Below are 6,548 nucleotides of genomic sequence, written 5' to 3' on the forward strand. Positions count from 1 at the left end.
ATTACAATAAAAAAATAAAAAATAAAAATAAAAAAAAAGAAAAAAGAAAAAAGCCAGAAAAGGTGCTGTAGCTCAAGTGGTAGAGCTCTAGCCTTGAGAAAGTCCAAGACAGTTCCCAGGCACTGAGTTCAAGGCCCAGCACTGGAAAACAAAACAAAACAAAAAACTCTTGTTTGTCAACATCACAAGACTTATCCTCTTGGGAATCATTGACTTCCTTTTAACATTCAGATATTGACTCTAAGATGTCTTTTTCATCCCTGAATTTAATATTTTGTCTCATTTTTCATGAGTGCTATATCCAGGCACACCAATCATGAAATGACTAAGGTAGTATACCATTTACTGTAAAAAAAAAATTGATTCATTCCAAATTCTTCAATGGTACCATGTGCATTTTATAGGTAGTTTTACTAGTAATTTGCCTTAAGTGCATAGTTTGTGCCCTTAAAAGAACCCATGTGGTTTTAGACATCGTAGGATTATTTTCTGTTGCAAATGAAGCAGTGTTAGAAGAACAGTATTTTTCCTTCCATTATCTTCCGACCTTGTCCCAGACTTAATTCATGTTTCAAAATATGAGAGGACGACAAGGTAGATGGAGTTCACTGAGTTGCTAAGATCCTATTTGAGCAGAGGTGGCTCAGAGATATGATTAAGTCCTCACAGGAAAGACAACAAGATACGTTAAACACAAGATTAAGAATGTTCATATGGACTTCAGGGAAATCTCAGCAACTCTGCCTATTCACACTGTGCTCAAGAAGAAAATTCTACTAACTTTCCAGCTGGTGAGTGTGCCAGCAGGAAGAAGAAAACCAGACCTGTCTTATCCAAAAGGCCTTACCTGTGCCATTGTTTCTTCACTCACTCATTTGCTCAGAGTCAACAAAGCACAATGGATGATGACATTGTCCCAGGATGCTTCCTATGGAGAGGAAGCAGAGACCACTCAGATTGTTTAGCAAAGGCACTGCAGGAGCAGAGGGAGAAGAGAAGTAATGCAGCTCCTAATGAAGGAAGAACTGCACATGAGCCCTCCGCTTTCCACCGAGAACCTTTCCTGGGACACAGGTTTAGGAGAACAGGGCTCTGTAGCCAGATCTATGAGAGAAGGTGGAAGAAGGAGGCTGGTGGTCTGCACAGGTTAGACCCACCTGAAGAGTTTTTGCTCAGCGATAAGGCTGTGTTTTCTAGAGTGTATCCCAGCACGCACAGAAGTATACGCCGGTATCCTCCTCCACCAGGTGATGGATCCTGAGGCTAGAAGACAAATCTCTCCGCCACTTCATCACTTCATATCTTTCCTCACTAATGCCTTCCTCATAGATGACATTGTCATTGGAGGAAATGCAGAGGAGCCTCCTTGGAGGCTGCCCTGGCTGCTGCCGGTACCAGTGGATATACACATTCTTCTTGGCCCTAGCTGTCTTCACTTGGCATTCTAGCAATGCTGTAGTTCCCTCTTTCTTAGTGATATGGGGTGCGAGCTGTGGCAAGACCAGGTCTCTACTTGTATCTAAAAGAAAAAGAGAAAACAAGGAAAAATGGGAACATTTGGAGATTGGTAAAATTGTGCAGTTCGTGACAGTGGCACTTATTGGCTCTTTCTTTGTGCCACACATAGGTTTGCATCTTCTTTCTTGAAGAATTTTAGGACAAGGTGGGTTTTGTCAGCATAGATGAGTGACAGGTATCTGTCCTTCACCTGGATGGGAAGGAAGAGACTGTCTCTGCTTTCTTTTATTATTTATTTTTGCCAGTCCTGGGGTTTGTACTCAGGGCCTGAGCTCTGTCCTTGGGCTTTCCCAAGGCTAGGGCCTTGAGAACCACAGCACCACTTTCAGCTTTTTCTATGTCTGTGGTACCCAGGAATCAAACCTGGGCCGTCATGCATGCTAGGCAAGCACTCTACCACTAGGCCAAATTCCAAGTCCACTGTCTCTGCTTTCTATGCCACCCTTCCATCAATGAGAAGAAAGCCCTTGGCTGAAATCACTCACAGGTCCACGCAGAGGCTGCCCAGACCAGCCCTAGCAGGAGCTGCATCTTGCCAGCTCGTGTCCCAGGAAGAGACTGACCAAATGGGGCTTGTGAGGGGACCCAGCCAGAAAACGAAACTCAGGGCTATCTCATTCAAATCTGGGGCCTGACTGAGAAAGAGTCAGCAGCATTGTGAACACAGACCTCAGGCCTACAGACAGGAAAGGGGCCGCCACATGCCTCCAAGAACTCCCACGGAAGCTGGCTTTCTAACTCAACTTATCAACAGATTTCTCTCATTAATATTACATTTTTTTAATCATGAGAGATTTTTTTGAAATGATTTTTTTATGATCTCCTCACAAAATAGTTGCCAGAGTTCTAGAAAAAAAAAGAATCTCCTTATCTATAAAAGAAGAGTTAACTGGACTATCACCAATGTCAGAAGATTATCCAAATATGAGAAGAGCTAGGTGTAAGTGATTCAGGACATGGTGGCCAGGGATCCATGTCTGCTGTAACCCTGAGCTGGTGTGTATGCAAAATTCCAGGGGAAAGGACCCTGAGAGTGGTAGCCAACTTGATGGATGATTATTTGACTCTCTCCAACAAGACCTAGGAGATGCTGAGATCTGAACAGAAGGAAGCCAGCTACTGGGGCTGTAGCCTAGTTTTAACGGGTATTTCTCTCCATCAGGGAGAGAGGAAGAGAGGGAGAGAGGTCCACTCCATTCTCTAGAGTTCAGAGCAGGGTATCGTTCTCCTAGGAAGCTTATATTTGGGGGAGGTGTGTGAGTGACAATAAGTTACGTCTTCTGTCTCCAACTCTGTTTCAGACTAATTTTTCGGAGCAATATTGTCCTGCGTGTAAGAAGAAATGTATCTTATTAATTTGCTTATTTATTTGTTTTGGGAGCCAGTACTGAAATTTGAACATTCTCCTTTACACTTAAGGCTAGTGCTCTGCCACTTTGAACAACAGCTCTCTTCTGTCTCTTTTATTTTATGTATGCTGGTCTTAGGGCTTAACCTCAGGGCCTGAGTTCTGCTCCTGAACTTTTGTGTTCAAGGCTAGTGCTCTACCCCTTGAGCTACAATTCCACTTTTGGTGCTTTTTTTGGTGGTTATATGGAGATAAGAATCTCATAGATTTTTCCTGCCCTGGCTGGCTTTGAACCACACTCTTCAAGTTTCAGATTCTTGAGTAGCTACAATTCCAGGCATGAGTCACCAGTGCCCAGTAAGGCATACATTTTATATTCTATTCAAAAATTACTCTTCTTTGTGCCAAAAAATCAAGTTAATGAAAGAAGACTTTCTGGAAATACCATGCTTGCTGACAATTTGCACTGATCTCATGAATAAGATTTAAAATGCATATGCACAGATGTGGAGTGTAACATTTTATAAATTAACTTTGAAGTTACCATGCATTGTAATTTTAGAGAAACCAAATATCACCACTGAGATATCAGAGATACAGCTAGATAAACTATTTCATGGAAATAAAATATGATTCTAATTGTCTTGGCTGTCAGTCCATCTGTGGGAGGCTGGCACACGGGCCCCTCCTGCTTTGATTATCAGAACAGCCTTGGAATCTGGTGAAGTAAGGCTCAAACTCAGCAATCCTGGGCAGAAGCTTGATTTTCTGCATGTCAGCTGAGAAACAGGGCCTGCCAATTCACAAGCCAAGCTTTTACTGCCAAGAATTTAGAGCAGTGTTCTAAATAATTTATGCTCTGATAGGCACTTAGATTCTATATAATCCTCTAGTGCCCTGCTCAACTACCAAACATTACCATGCTCCAGACACTTAAAAATATACCCTGTCTATGAGTAAAGATGGCCAAGCCAAACTAACCAAGAGCTGTTGAATAATTGTGAGAGGTGAGGTTGGGAAAAGGGAGAGTAGAGAGGTGTCAATCAAATTAAATTCTGTATATGCATGTGAGATGTACCTTGATGGAGCTCCTTTGAATAGTTAATGCACAATTTTTAAAAATGACTGACAGGAAGATGAAACCGTGTCTCTCTGTGGTGTAGTTAGCAGTGGGAGTCGAGTCAGCGAATGAAAAGAGTGAAGGAAGGCAAATGCTCTGAGTACACAGTGAAAATGGAGCATCACAGCCCAGGGGAGAAAGAGTGAGGAGAGAGAGATTAAGGGAATGAGTCTGATCAAGATAAATTTTATGCCTGTCTGGACATGTCAAAATCAAAGTGCCTTGCACAACTAATTGATGTTTATAAAAAAGAATGGGAAAAGTGCTCACTTCAGCAACACATATACTAAAATTGGAATGATACAGAGAAGATTAGCATGGCCCCTGCACAACGATGACACGCAAATTTGTGAAGCGTTCCATTATTTTTAAGTAAAATGACCAAAGGGAAGGGTGTGGCTCAAGTGGTAGAGCATTAGCAAAAGAGCTAAGTGAGAACACCAGGCCTGAGTTCAAGATCCAGTACTGGCACACAGGTGCATGCATGTACACACACACACACACTCTCACACACACACATGCAAGTGTTGTGGCTTCATCATAAAGAAGGTGGGCAGACATTGAATGATGATTCATAGGAGATAAAGTGGTACACTGCATTATCCCTGCATTATCACACAGGGCTGAACTGAATTGACTATTTAACCCTTCTCTTCTCTGTCTTGGCAGATGTTAGAACTGACGAATTTTATTATAAATCCAGAAGATGATTGGATGAAGGATCTGATTGTTTATGTTTCATTTAGTAATCTTTCCCTAAGATGGGTGATTCTAGAAGTAGTAAGTTTGCTGGTGCATCTCATACCCTCTTGAATTCAGATTTATGGATTTTAATAGAGAAATTTTAGTTGAAGTATAGATTCTAAGTGTCTGTAGTAGGGCTGAAAGGAAACAAACAAACAACAACAACAAAAACAGACCTTAGCCCAGAATATGTGGGAACTCCAGAGCCCGGTTGAGTGCAGGACTGGGTGCAGGATGTTTGAATGCATGAGAATGGCTGAAAACTGCAGAAAACTGGTGTGTGAGTCCTTAAAATATGTCCAAGGAAAGACACAGGATTAGAATATCTTCCCTTCTGCAGTAATCTTGTCAAAAGCCTGGGGGATTCCTTGTATATACTTATCTTAGAGCTTCCTGATTTCTTGTTATCTACCTCTTGGAATATGCCTTTTTGTTTCTTGTCTCTTATTTCCTTTAAGCTAGCCCCAGGATAATCTGATCCTAAAATAGTGGAGGATGGGAAAGATATTTTCAGTTTAACCAAGTCTCCCAGACTCGTTCCTCACCTTGTGGTGTTGTTTACAGATTATAAAATGACACTGTATTGGGCCGGGAGTTTGGCTTAGTGGTAGAGTGCTTGCCTAGCATGCACGAAGACCCAGGTTCGATTCCTTGGTACCTCATAATCCGATGGTAATGTGATGTTATCCTCTGTGTGTGTGTGTGTGTGTGTGTGTGTGTGTGTGTATGCACATGGTTATGTAGCCCACAATTTGACCAATCCTCAAACAGATTTCAAATCTTGTTAAAATAATAATACACCAAGCCTTGCTAAAAGTACTTTGCCACTTATGTCATGCTCCCAACTCTTTTGTCTTTATTTTGTTCTTGAGATAGGGTTTCATTACTACCCTTGCTTGAACTGGCTTCAAATTCAAGAGCTTACTGCCCCTCCCTTCTGAGTAGCTGAGATTGTAGGCAGGTATCACTATGTCTGACAGTAATATGACTGAAAAAAATAGTTTTTTCAGTACAAAGTTTGTTTTGAGGAGGGTAAGGGGGCACATAAAAGGGGACAAAGGGTGAACAACATTGGTGAGCATTAGACACTGTGTAGAAAATGAGTTATACAGAGGGTGGGGGGGGAATGCCAAGACATGAGAAAGGGTATCAATGTTTGTGAAGTAATGTACCTTCTATCTGGTGAATATAATGTAACCCTTCTATTAGTTACAATAAAAATATGGAGAAAACGACCTATACAACTTGTGAATGGAGATGGGAGGGGAAAACTGGAGAGAGGGAGGGAAGGGGTAACATGGTTTAAAAGGACTGTAAGAAAGAAAAAAGACAAAAAAGAAATCTTTACATGACTTATGTAACTGTAATCCCCCCACACACATCACCTCTACAATAACCATAAAGTATATTTTTTTAAAAAAAAGAATTGGAAAATACAGCTAGGTGCCAGTACCTGTAATACTAGCTACTCAGGAAGCTGAGATATGAGGATTTTGGTTCAGAGCCAGCTGAAGCAGGAAGGTCTGTAAGACTCTTGTCTCTAACCAGAAAGAATCTGAAGGTAGGACTGGACTTAAATGGTAGAGGACTAGTACTAAGGTAAAAAAATCTCAGGGACAATGCCCAGGCTCTGAGTTCAAATCCTAAGATAGACACACACACACACACACACACACACACACACACACATGCACACACACGCACACACACATACACACAGAGGGAAAAATAACAATAAACAATCCATACTTCTGCCATATGTACATGTAGAATACGACCCTTTCTTGCCTTCTTTGGAAGCCATTCAGGTATTGCAAG

General features: G+C 41.6%; 1 non-coding gene across 1 annotated transcript; it reads left to right on the forward strand.

The window, feature by feature from the left end:
- Window positions 1–4,248: 4,248 nt before the first annotated feature.
- LOC150062765 (U6 spliceosomal RNA) lies at window positions 4,249–4,355 on the forward strand. The gene has a single exon (XR_016535588.1). It is a non-coding gene; the product is annotated as a U6 spliceosomal RNA (small nuclear RNA).
- Window positions 4,356–6,548: the final 2,193 nt, after the last annotated feature.

This window comes from Megascapheus bottae, chromosome 5, assembly GCF_031878675.1.
Source record: "Megascapheus bottae isolate mThoBot1 chromosome 5, mThoBot2.hap1, whole genome shotgun sequence".
Classification (NCBI taxonomy): domain Eukaryota; kingdom Metazoa; phylum Chordata; class Mammalia; order Rodentia; family Geomyidae; genus Megascapheus; species Megascapheus bottae.